Source organism: Staurois parvus, unplaced genomic scaffold (genome assembly GCF_062004578.1).
Source record: "Staurois parvus isolate SC_StPar_1 unplaced genomic scaffold, SC_StPar_1.0 ptg000052l, whole genome shotgun sequence".
In the NCBI taxonomy this organism is placed as follows: domain Eukaryota; kingdom Metazoa; phylum Chordata; class Amphibia; order Anura; family Ranidae; genus Staurois; species Staurois parvus.
This window is the reverse complement of record NW_028317848.1, coordinates 6,465,660-6,486,427: the sequence shown is the minus strand read 5'-3', so window position 1 is coordinate 6,486,427 and position 20,768 is coordinate 6,465,660.

Here is a 20,768-nt window from a genome sequence, read left to right as displayed (position 1 = left end):
ATGTTTTCCAGGTCCTCCTGTTAGAGCTGTAATTGAGTAACAGAATGTTTCACATTCGCATTATCTTCTTCCAACACATGTACGTATTGTACCAATTGGTCAAATTTTGTTTCAAAATGGTCGATGCAGTCACCCAGTTGAGTTATCTCCCCCCTGAGCTAATTTCCCAATTTCGCAGGAGATAGTGCGGGTAATATTGTGTAGAAATACCTTTAGTATGTCCACCGTCAGGTAGGGGGGTGGAGGCGTAGAAGGCTGGGTGGCTGGAGTGTCTGTGTCCGCCATTTCATTAAGCGCTGCAGAGCACTCGCTCAGGCCTCCGCAACTCCTCGAGGCTGGAGATGCAGGCATGGTAAAGAAGTGATTAAGCATGGAAGGCCTCGGGTCAGAAGGAGGTAGAGTGGGTGGTTTCCACCACCTGATTGTTCCTATATGTGAGCTCACGGTCGTCCTGAGTCTAAAGAGAGCTCTCCCGGGTCTGTGAGAGCTACAGAAGAGAATCGGGAGGCTTTTGCAGGCTGAGGATCGGCGGAGCTCACCCGTTACACATCCACCATCTTGGGATGCCGCGCATGCGCCCCATTAATAATCTATTTTATTGCTCCCTATTAACTATCAGTTCACAATCCAAGGGTTCTTAATTCTGCAAGGAAGAAGGGTCTTTGTTAGATGACGTAGACCAAATTATAAGAATCCCCTGTGCTATGTCCAAGGCTCTGGCATTTATTGAAGTGGCCATTTATCTGAAAATTAACATCAAATATGTAACTTTTTATGGAGTTCTGGGGAAATAAATATTATTTGTTAATATTATTTGATATTATCAGAATGATTTGTTTTGTCAATAGATATTTTACACAAAATGAACATTATATTATGTTTTCTAGTCCCTTAGAAGGACGCCCCCAAAATCAACAGCTCTCAAGTAACTGAGTGCAACGTTTAAATCCTTTCAAGTTCCAAAACAAATTTTGTCAGAAATGACTTCTCATTTATAATGCCCGGCAATAAAAAGTATGTCACAACCAACTAGGAAGACTTTAATAATATATCACCTGTCTTCTTCCTCCCACGGCCACACTCACTGAGGTTATTTCAGTTTGACATCAGTGTTATTCTCATCTCATTTCAATTTCTTACATGTTCTCAAAGAAATTGCTCCTGTTCTTTTGTTTTTGAAGAGTGTGGTAACTGTTTAGCTTCACGTGTCCAGTAAAATGGCCTGTGTGCTCTTCATTGAAGAATACCGATTATATTCTAAGCATTCAGTGAGTTCTTATTCTTTTATTGATGGTAAGTGCTTTGATTTAAAACCTATGCTTCAGCCTAACTGTAACAGAAATCCAGAAATACATAAAAGGGTGCACAATCTATCTTCAAATGCATTCTGATTTTCATTCAGGCAGAAGTGTACCGTAGCATTCCATAATTAAATTCAATATCCTTCTGTCCTGGGAACAACCATTTCTGAAACTTTATAATGTGCAGGATGATTATACTCATCTCTTTCTCTCTCTCTCTCTCTCTGTCTCTCTCTCTCACTCTCTACCTCTCTCTCTTAAAGCGTTTAAAAAATTTCTACCTTGGAAGAGGCAAAAATAAAAAGTAGACTTAGGTGCACTGCTCTGCGACACCAGCGGCATTGGGGTAACTTGTGTTAAATATTTATTTGTTTAAAAAAAATAGATTTTGAATGTACAGGAAAATAATATTAAATATCAAATTATAAATAAAATCAATAAAATCAACCCCATATTGTAGTTACTTGTAAATGCATTCATCAAATTTAACCAAAAGAGAAAAATAAATTAATTAAAGACCTGCATCCACATGAGGAATGTAAACACCCTTATAAAGCATCTCCTGTGGAGATCTATTTAACATTTTTTACTGTAAAAAATACTTTCTGTATGCGAAACTGAAACCTTTTTCCTGGCACCTACAGTATGTGGCAGCATACTAATGATAGAGCTCTGCCCCTATCCCCACTTACAGGAACTGTTTGATCCTATTCATTGTTCATCTGGGTTCAACCTCTCCCAGGCACAGTGCCATTTTCTTAGGTTGCTTAGTGCACCAACAAGGGTGGAAGCCCATTCTGTTGGTCTTTTGGGGCCAGGGTAGTTCCTAATCTGGCACAAAGTCCCCATTATTCACATGGCTAATGGATTTCAGTGTCTGAGTATGCTGCTTTTTTCCTTTTTCTACATCTGCCTTCTGTTTCCCTCTATCTCCATTTTTACAACCTTCATTTTCCATTTCCATTTCTATTTTCCTTTTTATTCTTTTTGGCAGCCACTCTGTGTTTTTCTTCACCCCTTTAGGTTTTCCCCTCTATTTGTGCTCCTCTGTGCACGTAAGACGGGGTGGACCTTTTGTGATGGGAGTGACTTTGGGTGGGGGGCCCATGGAACCCAGCTCACTTTAGAGAGGTGGGGAGACCCCTGTCTCAGCTCCCCATATCCCTCTTATGTGTAAGTCACCCTGTGCCTGTTAGGGGTACAGGATGATCTGTCCTAATATTGTGTAGACATGTATAGGTGGGGTGTGGGGGTTGTTCATTGTACTGCCATGTGGTGCATCCCATTGTTCTATTGTGTGTCTTGCTTGGGAGCAAACTATTATGTGATGTACAGTTGTGTTCAAAATATTAGCAGTCATACATCACTAACCTGATCAATCACTGTTTTTGGTAGAAATGATATTTCTACATGGCAAATAATTTACTAGCAGGTGTAGTAGAGTAATAGAAATCCAACAGACCCAACAGTCATGACATGCATGCTACTGATTCTGTGTAATTGAATCACTAATTGAAAGGGGCATGTTCAAAATAATAGCAGTGTGGAGTTCTATTAGTGAGGTCATTCATTCTTTGAAAAACAGGTGGCAATTATTGCCCTTATTTAAGGAAGGAAGGAAGGCAGCAAATGTTGTACATACTGGTTACAGTGCATTTCTCTCTGAAATTCTGAGGAAAATGGGTTGTTCCAGACATTGTTCAGAAGAACAGCGTACCTTGATTAAAAAGTTGATTGGAGAGGGGAAAACATATAAAGAAGTGCAGAAAATGATAGGCTGCACAGCTAAAATGATCGCAAATGACAACCAAAACCTGAAAGACGTGGAAGAAAGCGAAAAACTACCATTCAAATGGATAGAAGAATAGGCAAAATGGCAAGGACTCAGCCAACAATCAGCTCCAGGAAGATCAAAGAAGGTCTAAAGTTACCTGTGAGTACTGTTACAGTTAGAAGACACCTATGTGAAGCCAAGCTATCTGCAAGAAGCCCCCGCAAAGTCCCACTGTTGAAAAAAAGACATGTGCTGAAGAGGTTACAATTTGCCAAAGAGCACATCAACTGGCCTAAAGAGAAATGGCGCAACATTTTGTGGACTGATGAAAGTAAGATTGTTCTTTTTGGGTCTAGTGGCCGGAGACAGTTTGTCAGACGACCCCCAAATACTGAATTCAAGCCACAGTACACTGTGAAGACAGTGAAGCATGGTGGTGCAAGCATCATGATATGGGGATGTTTCTCATACTACGGTGTTGGGCCTATTTATCGCATACCAGGGATCATGGATCAATTTGAATACATCAGAATACTTGAAGATGTCATGCTGCCTTATGCTGAAGAGGAAATGCTCTTGAAATGGGTGTTCCAACAAGACAACGACCCCAAACACACCAGTAAACGTGCAACATCTTAGTTCCAGAACAACAAGATTGACGTTATGAAGTGGCCAGCCCAATCCCCGGATCTTAATCCAATAGAAAACTTGTGGGGTGACATCAAAAATGCAGTTTCTGAGGCAAAACCAAGAAATAGAGAAGAACTGTGGAATGTAGTCCAATCATCCTGAGCTGGAATACCTGTTCACAGGTGCCAGAAGTTGGATGACTCCATGCAACACAGATGTACAGCAGTTCTCAGAAACAGTGCTTATACAACCAAATATTCATTAAGTGATTCAAAGGAAAGCAAAATCTTCAAACATTTTTCAGTTTATATAGTGAATGTTTGAGTTTGTAAAGAAGAATGCAAACACTGCTATTCACTTTCCTTCAATTTTTTTAGAGCAGTGCTTTGTAATAGGCATGCTTACATGTTGATCTCACATCTTTAAAAGGTACACAATTCACATTTTGTTCATGACCTCTTTTACCATCATCCTGTTCCTATCAGTCACCACCAACCTTGCATCATACTGTAAAACTTATTACAGTGCTTCATTGGCCCCATTTTAACACAATCTTTCATTGACCCCATTTTTTGCAAATAAATAATATTTAATCATAAATCTTGGCCAAAATGTATTCCGTAATCCTTTTTAGTAAAAAAAATAACCCAAATTAGTTTATAACCAAAAATTTTAATTTTTAAACTTTTTTTTTTTATACTTTTTTAATTTTATTTTTATATTATTTATGTTTTTTTTTGTTTTTACATACTGTCACCATGGTGACACTGTACTACTTGTGGGGGGGATGAAGATTGTTTTTGTTTTTTTACCCCGATTGATTTTACATCCATAAAGGCTGTAAAAGCAATCATTTTCTCCTTCTCTCTAGCTGCATTCTTGCAGCCATTGAGAACTACTTTGTGAGCTGTGACCACTGCTACAAGGCTGTTGTGAATAGCCTTGTACCATGTGACCTCTGTGATCATTCATAGATTTCACACGTAGTAAGCAATGATGTCAGAAGTGACATCTTGCTTACTACTCTGCATGTGATCACTGATTGGCCAATCAGTGATCACATGATTGGGACCTCACACAGAGGTCCTGTACAACGATCTGTGTTCCACTGTGTCCGGAGGACACAGTGGGCACCGGATTGCGGTGCTGTGCGCTCCCAGGGAGCGCGCATAAGCAGGGGGCGGAGAGGCCATTTATAAACGGCCACCCGACCCTGCACTGCCACCGTCCAGCCGTTTATGTACAACGGCCGGACAGGAGGTGTTAAGAATAGAAAGTCTTGGGATAGTAGTGAAAAGTAAACAATTGGCTAGGGTAATGTGAATAGAAGTGCCAGACATAGCTGTAGAGAAAGCTTCAAGTTTTCACCAAATAGGGGCAATTTTCTCACAATCCCAAAAAATATGGGTAAATGAGCTTGGGGACTGACATCCTCTAAAACAATTCAGGGACACTAGTGGAATGATAGAATGCAATTTTACAGGTGTAAAATACCATCTAGTAAAAAGTTTAACTGCAGTTTTGTGAATTGTAAGTGATGTAGTACATTTACGAAGGTTCACAAAACATTCTTCCCAATCATCTATAGAGAGAGTTAGGTTACAGTCTGATTCCCATTTTTGCAAATCATTAAGAGATCATGAAAAGTGCTAAGGTGGAAGCGCATGTGAAACGGTCAAGCCATACGTCCATAACCATGCGTCTAAAACATGGAAAAATGGGGTGAAATTACATCATCCATTGGCAATAAAGCAGTTAAGATCTAGATCTATATTGAGCCCCGCTGGATGGGAAGTCCCCATCCAGCGGGGCTCAATATAGATCTAGATCCCACCTTAGCACTTTTCATGATCTCTTAATGATTTGCATTTTTACTTAGGTTGGTGCAGATTTAGTTCTGCAGCCTTCTTATTGTTATTTTATTTTATGTTTTAGGAACTTCTTCCTTTACTTTTATGTATATGATGTCTTCACTGAATGTTGATTAATTTTAAGTTATAATGACGCATGTATACATTTACCTAGATACTATCTGATTGGGAATAAGTTCAACATATTGGCGCTATCGCGCCTCTTTGCATATTTTACATAGATCCTTATCGGATTGTTTTAATTAGGTGTATTTTACACCGTTGTTGAACTTGACTTCTTTTTGACATCTGTCAATAATAGGGCATCTCGCCCTCCCACCCTGCGTCTCCGAGCTCCATTACAATGGAAGACGGAGCCACGCGCATGCGCCTTGGGTTTTGCGCATTGGCGCACACGCTACTGCGCATGCGTCATTATGCCTATATATATGCGCCCATTCGCGTCCACACGTCAATGGTTCCATACCTCTGAAGATGTGCGTGCGCACGTAACGCGTAAGGAGGAGCCTGGACGTCGAGACGCTACGCCACCGGTGCCACGTGGAGGCCCGGCGGCCACTATTCAAAGTACCAGGGTTAGTTGTCTTGCTGACACATCTGTATGATACCTGCCTGCTTTGAATTGGATATCATTATTGTGAATAAAGCTGCCTTTTATTACCTACTTCACTATGGGTGTCCTTCCCTAAAACTCCCTTGAGGAGCTTTTGCTTGCAGAACCTTGGTCTTGGAATTCTACATCTAATCGTGTTAAGGAAGATCTGTTGCTGCATCTGCGGAGGAGGGATCCACCATTCCTGTAACCGGATCAGCTTTACTTCCCTCTGGATTGAAGATCCATGAGCTTTATATACACACTGCGTTTATGTGTCTTACTTCTGGTGAGTGCGTTTTCCAGCCATTTCCACACGGATCACCTATTCTGAATCCACATCTGACACTGGATACGTTTATATGACATAGACTTTTAGTGGACTACTTTTTTTGTCATTTTGTCATTATTTTCAGCGCTGCACTATTTTTATGCTATTGCTTTTAAGTGTTATTGGTTGCTTAGAGTGCCTAGCCGCTTTCAGGATTAGCGCTCACTGCTATTTTTTCTTATTCATTGCTTATTACCTTTTTAGTTTGTAGCTGCTTTCCTTATAAGGATGGGTGACATCTTTGATGTCAGAGCCTCAAGAGCGGCCATACCTATTGATTTTTTCACCCATACTCATGTATCAAATGACCTTAAGGGTATTTTTTTACATCTTAATAATCTTACCACCACTGAGGTCAAAACTCTATGGGACGTCTCCTTTTTAGAAAGATACATTGGAGAGCAAATGGTCCCGAGAGCCCTTAGATGGAATATTACTCCTGATTCTGATGATACTGCAGCAGTGGCAGAATGGCACCAGTATTTTAATCTAGCTGGTATTGATCTGCTGAAGTTCATCATTGCCAGAAAGAAAAAGAAACTGGCCATGTTAGACAAAGAAATTAACTCAGTCAGGGAAAGGTTAATCCCCTATAAAAATAATGAGGAATATACCTCTGAGTCTAACAAACTAAAGAAACACCTGGAGTATATTGAAAATGAACAAAAGAGTAAAAAGAGAAAAAAGTATCAACGTGATCTAAATGATTACCAGTCTAACATGATTTTTAAATGGCAAGAGGACCCCCAAGAAGCCATGCAGATACCAGTCACAGCACCTGCACCTAGGTCCCCAAAACCCCCCATTCCTAAACTATCTTTCCCAAAAGGGAAAAATTCTAACAAAAATAAGAATAGGAATGCCAATAACAATAGGAATGACTATCAGATCAAAACCTCTAATAGGTTTGAACCATTATCCACCCTACCTGACATGAATGTGGGTTTCAGAGACTCTAGGTGGCACCCTAATAACTACCTGACGCCGCAAAATTATAACCAACCATATCCTCCAGAGAGGAATTACCAACATAGCCCCGCTAGACCATCTCAACATGGGGGATATTACCGTAAGGGAACTGAGATACAATCTAACGTTAGAGGGTATTACCCCTCCCCTAGAAATCACAAAAAGAATTCTAAAAAACCATACAAAAAACCTTATAATCCCCCAAGAAACCCTGCTCCTAACTACTACCCTCCAGTAACTCCTAGGGTCTACGATACTAATGATTATCACTACTATAATAATCAGGAACAACGTTTTTTAGGATCAGGCAGGATAAGAAAAAGGAGTGCAGACCAAGAGGAAAGAGAGGAGGAAGAAGAGTACATAGATCCGCAAAAAAGGAGGAAGGTCTAATCGGGAAAGGTATCTTTAACCTTAGTACTACAACCCTTTCAGATAATGAACTGAAGCTCCTTGATAAAGGATTAAAGTACGCTCCGGCAAGATCCCTTAACAAATTTGAGACGTTTATAGACGTGCACAAGTTCGCCAGGAAATTGTCCATAAAAAGACATTTCCAAACTAATCCCATTGCTAAAGACGTGACTAGGATTAGAAATATTAATTCCTCTAACCTCAGTAATGCATCCACATTTAACCCTCCACCACAAACTAATTCCGCAGTGGGTCTCTTTAGAGATCAAACCCTAAGAGACTTACAGAAACTACAGATCAAAAAAGTTTATGCAGATGCAAGCCTTAAATGTGCAACTAAATCATTGCTAGAGAAAAATGACTTGGTCATCCGCCCCGCGGATAAGGGTGGAGGAATAGTAGTCCTTAATAAACAGGATTACATGGAGGAAGTATATAATATCTTGAAAGATACCTCCACATACCTTCCCCTTAATTATAACCCTACAACGGCCTTTAAGAATGCTCTGAAAACTATCATTAAGACAGGTTTTGAGAGAGATATTATTGACAAAAAAGAAAGGGACTTCCTCTGTCCCAAGGCACCTAAGATACCAATCCTATATATCTTACCAAAGATTCATAAGGACCCTCTGAGACCCCCAGGAAGGCCAATTGTCAGCGGGATTAATTCCCTTTGCTCCAAGATCGGGCAATATATAGACCATTACTTACAGCCACTAGTAGTCCACACCCCCTCATATCTCAAGGACACTAAACAGGTCCTAAATGCCATTAAAGACGCAGTCATCACTCCATCTACAATATTGGTTACGGCAGACGTTGAATCACTGTATAGTAACATTAACCATGCAGATGGAATGCGAGCTGCAGAATGCTACCTAAGACAGCAGAGCCCTCTCAGTTCCACCCATATAGATTTCATCATAGAACTACTTGAATTTGCAATGGTTAAGAACTACATGTGGTTTGATGGCAGATATTATTTACAAATAAAGTATGTGGCTATGGGGGCGAAATTCGCCCCCAGTCTCGCCAATTTATTTATGTCCTTTTGGGAGGAAGAGATTATATATTCCAGGGACTGGCCAGAATTGGCCTTCTATAGGAGATATATTGATGATATTCTCTTGTTGTGGAATGGGGATACACAATCACTAAATAACTTCTTCACAACCCTGAATTATAACAATCAAAACATTAGACTCACTTACAACTTCAGTCATGAAGAAGTTAGCTTTTTAGACCTCACCTTGATGAGGGTAGATAATAAAATTATCACCAAAACATTTTTCAAGTCGTCCGATCGGAATAGTTATATTCCTTTGGACAGTTGCCACCACCCCAGCTGGCTTGCTAACATCCCTAAAGGACAATTGCTAAGATTGAGAAGGAATTGTACTAATACCTCAGACTTTCAGGTACAAGCCGACATTTTGAAAAAACGTTTTTTGGAGAAGGGCTACAATGGGGTCTCGATTGATAACACCATCTTAGATATTACCCAGATTAACCAGGAGGAACTCCTGGGTACCAATTCCAAGAAAATGAATGACATTTTTTGTCCGTTCATCACTACCTTCTCTGTCCAACATAGAGCGGTTAAACATATCATCAGGAGGAATTGGAACATATTAAAATCAGATCCAGTTCTGAAGGACATACTTCCTGAGACACCTGAAGTAATTTTTCGGAGACCAGCCACTCTCAGAGATAAAATATCTCCTAATATTATTAACCCCCCTGCCCAACCACTCACATTATTTAATATGAAGGGTTTTTACCCCTGTAATAGGTGCATCGCTTGTAAATGCAATGGAATTAGAAAGAAGAAAATCTTTTCCTACAATTCTAGTCAAACACACAAGACATACAAAATAGACAAATTCATTAGTTGTGACAGCAAATTTGTAGTATACCTACTTGAATGCCCGTGCTCCAAGCAATATATTGGCCGGACCACCAGGAGGCTTAGAGATCGCCTTCGGGAACACATTGCCAATATCAGAAAAGGTTATAGAGACCATTCTCTATCTCTACATTATAGACGTTTTCACCATAGAGATCCCACATCACTCAAGTTTGTGGGGATCGACTCAGTCACCCCACACTGGAGAGGTACACACAAAGTGAGAGCAGTTTCCCAGCTGGAGACTAAGCATATTTTCGAATTGGGGACTTCCCATCCAGCGGGGCTCAATATAGATCTAGATCTTAACTGCTTTATTGCCAATGGATGATGTAATTTCACCCCATTTTTCCATGTTTTAGACGCATGGTTATGGACGTATGGCTTGACCGTTTCACATGCGCTTCCACCTTAGCACTTTTCATGATCTCTTAATGATTTGCATTTTTACTTAGGTTGGTGCAGATTTAGTTCTGCAGCCTTCTTATTGTTATTTTATTTTATGTTTTAGGAACTTCTTCCTTTACTTTTATGTATATGATGTCTTCACTGAATGTTGATTAATTTTAAGTTATAATGACGCATGTATACATTTACCTAGATACTATCTGATTGGGAATAAGTTCAACATATTGGCGCTATCGCGCCTCTTTGCATATTTTACATAGATCCTTATCGGATTGTTTTAATTAGGTGTATTTTACACCGTTGTTGAACTTGACTTCTTTTTGACATCTGTCAATAATAGGGCATCTCGCCCTCCCACCCTGCGTCTCCGAGCTCCATTACAATGGAAGACGGAGCCACGCGCATGCGCCTTGGGTTTTGCGCATTGGCGCACACGCTACTGCGCATGCGTCATTATGCCTATATATATGCGCCCATTCGCGTCCACACGTCAATGGTTCCATACCTCTGAAGATGTGCGTGCGCACGTAACGTGTAAGGAGGAGCCTGGACGTCGAGACGCTACGCCGCCGGTGCCACGTGGAGGCCCGGCGGCCACTATTCAAAGTACCAGGGTTAGTTGTCTTGCTGACACATCTGTATGATACCTGCCTGCTTTGAATTGGATATCATTATTGTGAATAAAGCTGCCTTTTATTACCTACTTCACTATGGGTGTCCTTCCCTAAAACTCCCTTGAGGAGCTTTTGCTTGCAGAACCCTGGTCTTGGAATTCTACATCTAATCGTGTTAAGGAAGATCTGTTGCTGCATCTGCGGAGGAGGGATCCACCATTCCTGTAACCGGATCAGCTTTACTTCCCTCTGGATTGAAGATCCATGAGCTTTATATACACACTGCGTTTATGTGTCTTACTTCTGGTGAGTGCGTTTTCCAGCCATTTCCACACGGATCACCTATTCTGAATCCACATCTGACACTGGATACGTTTATATGACATAGACTTTTAGTGGACTACTTTTTTGTCATTTTGTCATTATTTTCAGCGCTGCACTATTTTTATGCAAGGTGCACAATCTATTTGCCTTTAGTAAATCAACCCCTATACACCCAATATTTACAAATGTATTTCAGCATTAAAATGTTACAGATCATTACCTCTAGGTTCCAGCGCCATCAATCAACTACTTTGTACAGGAATAGTAAAACAGAGGCGGAGCAGTGCTGATATAGACGTACAATATATATGTAGTTCCTGGTGTCCCTGTTGTAACACATACAATTCATCTACTGAAAGTAATTTATGGAGAACTATGCATAGCCTTGGATTTTAGAAACAAATCAGCGTGTTGAGGCTTTCTAAAAAAAGAGAAAAAAAAAAAAAGCCTCAGAAAAGAGTCTTAGTCATCATAGAAAGACTACCAAAATTATAGGGCCATTGACAGAAAAAAGGACCTGCTGGAAAGAAATAGGTTAGATATCTACGTGAATTTTGTAACTACTGTAAGCAGGTCATTCTTATTTAATTTTCTTTAGTTCCATTTATCTGTCTGTTACCTTACGTAAGTAACTTTGTGGTAGATTTAATAGCCATAACAGAATAAAAATGGTTTTCTTTTTTTCTTTGTATAACAAAGACAGCTCAGCTTATAATGATTTTGCATGGGCTGCAGGAATGTGATATTCAAATTCTATGGTAATATATTATTTTAGTTTGTTACTCTCTTGCCTGAATACAAATCTTGCTCCTGAACCCTTTATAACATGCCAAGACATGGCAGTTTCTGACGTCAGCTGAGCCTTACATAATGCTGCTATTTTTACTCTCCCCTCGGCTGCAAAAACCTGTGAGCCCAATGTTGGCTTATGTATGCCAAATAGCAGGCCACTGAACAAATACGGTGTTCTATCTGCAATTCACAGGTAGGTACCTATACCCTCCTATTCATCTTCAATCCCAACATGGAACAGTCCTGCTCTGATAATTACACTGCCATTCAAGTTCTGCAGACATAAGATCTCATCGTTTCCTTCACCACTGTGTAACATAAACAGTAGTAAGGACCAGGAAAAACTCTGGGTTATTTGGCTAGTTTCTTACTGATCCGCAGGTGCAATGCAGTGCATCTACAGCTTTCCTGCGGGTTAGCTGAATTGAGCCATAGACTCCCATTATATCCTGTGGGTTTGGTGTGCTTTTTGAAAGTGCATCACACCTGCAAGGTGTAATAGAAGTCTATGGTTCAATGCAGCTAACCCGCAGGAAAGCTGCAGGTGCACTGTGCTGCCCACGCAGTGCAGGCAAACCTCAGCTCATCAGCATAAAAGCAGCCTTATAGGGGGCTCAGGACAGTAAAGGATCATTTACATTTGTAGTTTGGTGGGCAGTAAAACTCCATAGTTCATTGTGGTCCGTGGTTGGTTACTAAATCTCTTACGTTGAGCATCCCTGCCCTAATGCATTTCATGAATTAAGGTAGAAACAATTGAGTTCTGTCCATGATGCTTTTTTTATTTGCACTAACATACAACTTTTAGAACAAGCTTTTGGGGTATGTCCACTTCTTCAAGGTCCAAGCAGTACTACTGATAGTACTGCTTGGACCTTGAAGAAAGGGACATACCCCAAAAGCTTGTCCTAAAAGTTGTATGTTAGTAGTACTGCTTGGACCTTGAAGAAAGGGACATACCCCAAAAGCTTGTCCTAAAAGTTGTATGTTAGTAGTACTGCTTGGACCTTGAAGAAAGGGACATACCCTGAAACCTTGTCCTAAAAGTTGTATGTTAGTAGTACTGCTTGGTCATTGAAGAAGGGGACATACCCGAAAGCTTGTCCTAAAAGTTGTATGTTAGTAGTGCTGCTTGGTCATTGAAGAAGAGGACATACCCGAAAGCTTGTCCTAAAAGTTGTATGTTAGTAGTATTGCTTGGACCTTGAAGAAGGGGACATACCCTGAAAGCGTGTCCTAAAATTTGAATGTTAGTAGTACTGCCTGGACATTAAAGAAGGGGACATACCCTCAATGCTTGTTCTAAAAGTTGCATGTTAGTAGTACTGCTTGGACATTAAAGAAGGGGACATACCCCGAAAACCTGTCCTAAAAGTTGTATGTTAGTAGTACTGCTTGGACCTTGAAGAAAGGGACATACCTCGAAAGCTTGTCCTAAAAGTTTTATGTTAGTAGTACTGCTTGGACCTTGAAGAAGGGGATATACCCTGAAAGCTTGTCCTAAAATTTGAATGTTAGTAGTACTGCCTGGACATTAAAGAAGGGGACATACCCTGAAAGCTTGTCCCAAAAGTTGTATGTTAGTGAAAATAAAAAAGTATCATGGACAGTACTCAATTGTTTCTACCTTAATTCATGAAATGCATTAGGGCAGGGATGCTCAACTTAAGAGATTTGGTAACTGACCACAATGAACTATAGAGTTTTACCGCCCACCAAACTACAAATGTAAATTAGCTTTTACTGTCCTGAGCCCCCTATAAGGCTGCTTTCACACTGATGTGCTACTGGTAGTACTGCTTGGACCTTGAAGAAAGGGACATACTCCGAAAGCTTGTTCTAAAAGTTGTATGTTAGTAGTACAGCTTGGACCTTGAAGAAAGGGACATACTCCAAAAGCTTGTCCTAAATGTTGTATGTTAGTAGTACTGCTTGGACCTTGAAGAAAGGGACATACTCCAAAAGCTTGTCCTAAAAGTTGTATGTTAGTAGTACTGCTTGGACCTTTAAGAAAGGGACATACCCCAAAAGCTTGTCCTAAAAGTTGTATGTTAGTAGTACTGCTTGGACATTGAAGAAGGGGACATACCCCGAAAGCTTGTTCTAAAAGTTGTATGTTAGTGCAAATAAAAAAAGTATCACGGACAGTGCTCAATTGTTTCTGTCCATAGTGCACTAATACGGCTACAATCACCTCATGAATTAAGGTAAAAAGCCTGCTGCTGTCAATCAAAGCCAGTGAGGACAGCATGGGCGGGGCCTGAGCCATTCTCTGTGTATCAATGAACACACGGAGCTGGCTCAGAATTGAGAAGCTTGCTATGGGTACTTGGTAGGGGGAAGGGGCCAGGAGACCCCAGAAGAGGAGGTTTGGGGCTGCTCTGTGCAAAACCATTGCACAGAGCAGGTAAATATTGACGTGTGTTATTTAAACTGTTACTAAACCCAGGACCATGTATTCACTATATCCAGTCTCCCACAGTACACAGAACACGGAAATGCAAATATTTTAGTAAATGTAACTGCAGTATTGTGACTTCTATCAGTGTCTGGCTGAGCACTGGTTAAAGCTTGTAGGAGGAGTTTTCATTCTCCTCTGACTGTCCTATGAGATTGCATGACCCCTGATCCTCTGTCTGGAAAGTGCTGATTGGCCCTGTGCTGATCACATGCACCCTCCACCTAGGGCTCTGTACTGTCAGCAGATGGACTTGGGACTGTCAAAGAAGGGGAGGATCAGAGAAAACAGGATCAAGCAGCCTTTTACAGAATGCAGAAGATTAACCCTTTAGGTTCCACAGTGAATATAACAAGCATGTATATACAGACTGATTCTACTGCTGTGGGTTTAGTAGCACTTTTCAGGTTTCAGGTGGGTTAGCTGAACTTTCCCATAGACTTCTGTGATGTCCTGCAGTTTTGGTGTGGTTTCGAAAAGCGCACCAAAGATTCAGTATGTAGGAGTTTCAGTGCGCTTTATGAAACTGCACCAAAACCGCAGGACCTTATAGAAGCCTATGGGAAAGCACATGTAACCTGCACAAAAACCATGGGTTAGATGATTTTTAGCCAAAGCGCAGCAGGGCAGTGTGAAACTGTCCTAAGGGCTGGTTCACACTATAGAAACGCAGTCCAGATGCATTCAAGATGCATTTCCGCATGCGTGTTTTTGATGCATTTTTGATGCGTTCCAGTACAGTTTTTATGCACTCCAATTCATTTCCCCACGCTTTTTCTTCAATTTAAATAGGGACATGTGCATTCCAGCGTGTTTTTGATGCGTTTTGGTGCATTCCGGTGCGTTTTTGATGTGTTTTACCACGTTCCAGTACAGGTCTGTGCAGAAAAAATGCAGCGTGTTCTTTTTTTGTGCAACCAGAACACACTGGAACTGAAGCATTAATGTGAACTATGACATTGACCACCATATAACCTACTTTCTGTGCATTTTGGATGCAGAAAAAAAGCAACTGAAACGCATGTAGTGTGAACTGGCCTTGAAAGTAACCAGGACAAATAGGGAGAGTGAATCTCCCAGTCGGGGGCACAGGAAGCTATAAATACCTGGCAGACCTTCTAATTCCACTCTACTCTATACAAAAAGTAAAAGAGGTTTTGCCTTTAGTTCTACAGTATTTTAATGCAAGAGGATTAGTGTGACAAGACAGCTAGTGTTTTCAAAAGCTGAGTTCAGCAATGGCGGCCTTCATGGTTCTCTCGGGCAAAGAATGCAAATCACTTTCCTTGATATACAGATTGCCATCAGAGGAAACATATTCAAATGTGGGTATAAAATAAAAGAAACAAAATATAGAACATCAAGTGGAATGTGATAATCTTATCAAAGTGTACTGTTATGATATTCTGATCACTCAGTTGTGTAATGCCTAAAAATCAGCTTTTTCCTTCGTAAGAAGGAAAGATAAAGGTAAAAATAGATAAATGATATTTCTGGGTTTTTCTCCTGCTTAGAGGCTTTTGCCAGTGATATCAAAAGGAGCTGACAGGGAAGAGTGACTAGTGAACCATAGACTGGGGATCTCTGCTATCGGAGTCTTCTGCTGTCAAACTAAAAGGCAATAAATTGTGCTGTGCAGTGCTATTGGGTATATCCAGACTGACAAATTGACATATTATGACTCATTTTTTCTTATTACTGGAGACCTTTAACTGTGTGAGGCTTGAGTTACTTGTTTCTAGATCACTTTAATGCAGCATTTAAAGGAAAACTCCAGTGTCATTACAAATTGTCAATAGGATAGATGTTTTCAGTTTCTTCTATCTGCCTGCACTGATATTCTGCTTGTTCTCCTGGCTATGATTTTACCTCCATTCATGACCAGGAATTTTTTGCTATTTGGCACTGAGCTACTTTAATTGGCAATTGCACGGTCATGCAAAACTGTACTCAAATGAAATTTCTATCATGTTTCTCATACAATTAGAGCATTCTTTTGGTGGCATTTGATCACCACTGGGTTTTTCTGTAGAATTTTCTGAGACACACATAATACTTCTTTAGTCTCTATAGGCGATTTTGCTTGTGAAATTAAAAGAGCCGTTGAAATAAAAAATAAAGTGTGATTTTATTTTATGACACAATGGCTTAAAATAACAAAGTAAAGCGTATCATGAACAGTTCCATGTATATAAACCAGAAATATCATAGCTGAAGTTTAAAGATAAGTCACCCTTATTCTCATGGCCGATTGTCTCATGTGCTGTTCCATGTGATGCTTGTCTTTCATAGTCTTTCCGGAAGTGGACGTTAGTGACTATTTCTTGTCTTACAGCATGCAGCTGTTCCAGCTTCTCAGAATGTTCTTGTGCATGTTTGTGTGGACAGATGTGTGTGTGAGTGTGTGTGTGACCCCCTGTCCGTGTCTTAGGATGCCTTTTTATGATGCATGTATGCGTCATAATTAGTGATCTTAGAACCTTGTATGGCAAACAATACTGCTTAGCAGAGTAATTTCATTGTACGTTGGGGACGTTACATATATGGTCTTTTGATTGACAGGCACATATGTACTGACCATAATAAGGTGGTGATGTTACATCAGCTTGCTCATTTGACCAGTCTCTGATTAAATAATATAAATTAAGAATGTATCTTTACAACATCTCAGTAATGTTGTATAACCAGAAATATACGTATGTAACAATATTACCAACTTATAAACCAAACTAAATACACACAGAAACTATTAGAATACGTTATATCATACCTTTACTATTTTGGTTACTCCATGACATTCTACACTAGAGTCTTCTAACCAGCTATGCCCTATTATAGAATACTCAGCTCTCAGCTGGTTAGTTCAGCTCTCCTGTCTCAGCTTAACTGAAGGAATTAACACTATCACTGGTTCAAGGCAATTCACACATTTTAATATTAATTATGATTAATCATAAAAAACAAATATTTTGCAAGCTTGCCATCAATATAATATAAGTGCCGAATTATGAATTTGATATAATAATATTTATCATTTTCAACAGTGCAGCGCTATAATATTATATATACAGTATTTTCTGGAGTATAAGACTACTTTTTATGCTTAAAAATATACCCCAAGAATTGGGGGTCATCTTATACGCGGGGTATAAAATGTGAACCTTAAGTTTGTTTGGGTCAAGCTGGCTGGATGTGTGGTAATACTGTACATACAGTATACCGTGCTGAGCCAAGCTGGCTCAAAACAAATGTCCCTATGACAAATTAATCTGTCAGCCCGCTGGATGTGCGGTATATACAGTATACTGCGCTGAGCCAAGCGGTTTCAAAACGTACTGGTACGTCCCTACTGTAATCAGCTCGCTGGATGCGTGTATGTACGGTAGCTGCGGCTACATACAGTATACACTGGGCCAATCACGGTGAGTGATGTATTCTACTAATGAATACAAAGCCTGCTCAGATTGGCTGAGTCAGAGAGGTGGGCTGAAGATGTCACAACCTGAGCCAATCCGAGCAGGCTTTGTATTCATTAGTAGAATACATCACTCGCCGTGGTTGGCCCAGTGTATACTGTATGTAGCCGCAGCTACCGTACATACACACATCCAGCGGGCTGATTACAGTAGCGACGTACCGGTACGTTTTGAAACAGCTTGGCTCAGTATACTGTATATATCACAGTGGTATATACTCAGTATACTGTATATACCGCGCATCCAGCGGGCTGACAGATTAATCTGTCATAGGGACATTTGTTTTGAGCCAGCTTGGCTCAGCGCGGTATACTGTATGTACATTACTGCACATCCAGCGGGCTGTATATATACTGTATACTGTATGTAGCCGAAGCTACCGTATTACTGCACATCCAGCGGTAACCATCTGATTTGGAATTTGATCCATATGATGACTGTCTTACAAATGTATCACAAGATGTCATTCATGAACTTATGATGTCAGAGGATGAACATGAGGATTTTGAAGGATTTTAAGTACCGGTAAGTCATAACGATTTCAATTAAAAAATCTGATGTTTTTAAATGGTGTTGCCTTGGAAGGGGGGTAGTCTTATACGGCGAGTATAGCCCAAAACCTATGTTTTAACTGGAAAATTAGGGGGTCATCTTATACACCCAGTCGCCTTATACGCCGGAAAATACGGTAAATTAAAATTGAATGTGTAATATAATCGATAATATTACTACTAGATCAAATCATCCAGACTGAATAGTGATATATAATATAAGTTAATAAAGCACTAAATTAGGCGCCAAAAATAAATGTGATCATGTGAAAAGTCTTTTAACAACAAAAGTGTTCATAGATTAGTGCAGGCTTGACACGATCAGGTCAGCATACAGTGCTCCATAAAGTCATAATGCACTTGTGACATCCAAAAAATCAGTGTGACTTAATCTGTGCGAAAGACTGTAAGAAATGCGCACTCACCAGATGCGCATGATTAATGCGCAATATGCTGAATATGAATCTGTAGGAAGCCCCCTTTAAATGGATCTGCCAGAGAGCATGGGACCAGGATCCTTCCTCTGGACACAAGCCTCCTCTGCAGCCACGCTTTCACTGGGGTCCTAGGAATCCTTAGCTCAAATCAGAGCCTTTGGAGATCTGGAGTTTTTGGATGTAACATTTTTCTGTATGGATGAACCACTAACAGCATCTGTCCACTCCCCGCTGCTAAGCTGCACTCTTTAACTGTGCAAGGCTTGAGTTACTTGTTTCTAGATCACTTTAATGTATATTCTCAATCTTCATATTTATTTTCTCCTTTATTTTGAATTGGAGTTTCATTTTATTGTTTTTATACATCTATAACTTTTGGTGCATTCATGTAATTTTACAATGATATTATGCATTTATAATTATTGTACATACTGTGTGCCCATATGCATTGCGTATCTACATCACTGGGCATCCATGCTCTCCATTTCCCTCCCATTCCCACCCCCCGGCCATATAAGCCGCTTCTGGCTCTGGGGCTTTCTGGTCTGATGAAGAAGCTTCTGCACACACTCTGAAATGCATTACTGCCCCTTTTGAAGTCACTTCCGGTGTGTGTGCTCCATGCTGATCCCAGAAGTGTGGCAGCCATATGGATCCTGCGCTCCACGGGGCCCATAGCTGCTGGTTTGCATCATGGTCCCTGCCATTACATCTATGAGCTGGATACATGCGATGAGCCTTTTACACATGATGAGCCTATGCACTTTACCATCTTGTAAGTGTTTTTATACCTTGTGTCCTAATAAATTGCCAATACTGCTACACTTTGAAGCACCTTCTCTCCTTGCGTTTCTCCTATTGTCATAGTCTGTGTAAGGGAATTCCGTTGAGATGATTGGCGAATAGAAGTGCGCATGCGCAAAGAAATGCGCGATCGCGCACACACGCACGCACAGTGAAGATTGGCGCCAGACGGACTATTTAAAAGGTGCCTCTGCCTGTGCTGAGTGCTGACTGGTCTTCAGCTGTTTCCCATTTCCTGCTCGCTCCTGTGTGATTTCCTTGTTGCTGACCCGGCTTGTTCCTGACCTGACTCTAATTACTCTCCTGCTTGATACTTGTTCCTGACCTCGGCTCTGCTCCTGACTTTGGCTTGCTTATGATTTGGTAGCTCGCTGTCTGCCCATTGATGATCCCGTCTATTCCTATGACATTGCTCCTGTCTCCCATCCCAGCTTCCTACCTTGCTCTGGTGCACACCTGGTGACCTACCATACCAGCTCTGCATATCACTACTGATCCTGAATCGGAGGTTCATCAGTCTTCCAAAGTCTCCAGCTGCAAGAGCTGCAAACAACATCTGCTGGCACTCTTCTCCCCCTGGTCCTTAGACACTCTCTGTTCCACTTCCAGTGGGGTCAGGGCTAGTGACGCAAGTGAGGCCGACCTCATCATTTCAGCCTCCAATCAGGTACGTGACAGTCTGCTTCAACTCACTGAAAAGCTGCTGCAGTGCCCTTTTGGCCCTAGCTTACACATACCTACCCACTTATCTCCTCGGTGTCCAAGAGCTACCCAGAGGTCTGTCTTCAGCAGGAGCACCCTATTGACTATTTAATTCTACATGTCCATTTACACCTTCTGTTCCATAAAGGAGAATGGAGGTTCTGATTGGGTTCTTCTGAAAAAAGAACAGTCTGTGAAACAAAAAAAAGTAAAATAATGACACAATAAATAAACATGAGCAGAATTTCAAATCAACTCCAAAATTATATTGGGACATTTATGACAGCTAGAATTGTATATGATATGTTATACACTTTACTAGGGTATTAGATGAATTTGACTCTCATACTGCCTGACCACCACTCCACCATTCGTCAATACCTAAAAATTCACACGAGACACAAATTGGAA